We start from the raw sequence: 1601 nt of genomic DNA on the forward strand, positions 1-1601 counted from the left end.
GGGATAAGGTTAAAGTAGCTTTTTAGTGACATCCAAACACCTTGAAGGAGTGAGTCACCAGATCTGTGGGCTTGGGACCATGGTCTCAGAGGCCACCAAGCTCAACTGACACCACAAAGTATATGAAAATATTTTTCTATTGGGATGGGGGAGTGGGTTCTGGTAAGATGGCAGAATAGACAGACAAACTACATAGACTTTCTTCAAAAAAGAAAAAGGAAACCAATTAACACTGATAAAGAAGATAGTCCTGGAGCCCTGAGCTTTGAAAGGAAGGATACAGAAGTGGAGTAAACTCCAACTAGTATAAGAACCTGTATGAAAATAGCAAAAAAGGAGATATATAGAGCTGCTGACTGTCAGTGATCCTGATGGCATGGACAGTTTGGGTATTGCCAAGTGGTGTTAGAACCTAAAAATTGGCCCTGCTAGCCAGAGGCTACAAAGAGGACTGCACTGGTGGCTGAATAAAAAGGGAAACAGCGAAGAAGGAGACAAACTGAACTGCAGACTTTTGGCTATTCGTAGGGTGCAGCCATTTTGAAAGTTTACAAGCTGTTTGACCATTTCAGATATTTAAAGCAAAAACGTTCTCTCGGATTCCAGGGATCTAACAATAGGCTCCACTTGCCAGAGACAGCAAGGATGTAGCAGACACTGAGGACTGGAAAGATATGATATTCCCCTTATCACTCTTATACCCCACACACTCTTGGTGAATGAAGGTGTGGCCATCCCTCACTCACGCCCACCTTCTGGGTGGGCAGGAATCCCATCCCAGTCTGTGTACTCTTATGGAGCCTGGGAGACCTGCCCCACCCCACCCAGATTTTTTTTTTTTTCAGTTTGTTGGGTTTTGTCTGCGTTAAAATCTTTGTCCTTTTTATTATTATTCTTTCTTTTTCCTTTCCCAAGTTATAGCTTTTGGCTTTTTCTCCCTTCACTTTTCCTGGTTCCCATTTTTTACTTTCTTGTGGTTTTCCCCATTCCTTGCTTTTTGTTTTCCATTTTTTTCTTCATTATTCTCCTACTCTACCTCTTTTCTCTTATTCCCATTGTGATGGTTGGAGTTGTGTGTCAACTTGGCTGGACCATGATTCTGAGTACTTCAAGCAGTTGTGATATGATTATTCCCATGATGAGATCAGATGTATATGTTTTGAGCAGCCAATCCATTGAAAGAGAGTTTCCCTGGAGGTGTGGCCTGCTTCCAAAATACAATGGACATCCTGGGAAAAAGACAGACTCTTCAGTGGATCTGGATCCTGTTGTGCTGCCTACAAGTGTCCCTGAGTGAACAATCTACCATTTGACTTGGTGATCTTGGATTCATCATCTATCAGAGTCAACAGCTCGTATACTGCCTGCCAACCTTGAGCTCATCTGCCCCTGCAGCTGTGTGAGTCAAGAAAAGCCTCCAGCTTGATGTGTGAACCAGGCACTTAGGATTTGCTAGCTTCTATAAGTGTGTGAGCCATTTTCCTAAGATAATTTCTTTCTTTCTCTCTCCATATAAGCTTTACTGCTTTTTCTTCTCTAACGAACCCAGCCTAACACACCTCCCTCCCTAGATATTGTGGGTTTTTTTTTCCTCCCTTTTT

The sequence above is a fragment of the Orycteropus afer genome, unplaced genomic scaffold, assembly GCF_000298275.1.
Source record: "Orycteropus afer afer isolate SDZICR_OR568_19922 unplaced genomic scaffold, OryAfe1.0 scaffold00024, whole genome shotgun sequence".
NCBI classification, from domain to species: domain Eukaryota; kingdom Metazoa; phylum Chordata; class Mammalia; order Tubulidentata; family Orycteropodidae; genus Orycteropus; species Orycteropus afer.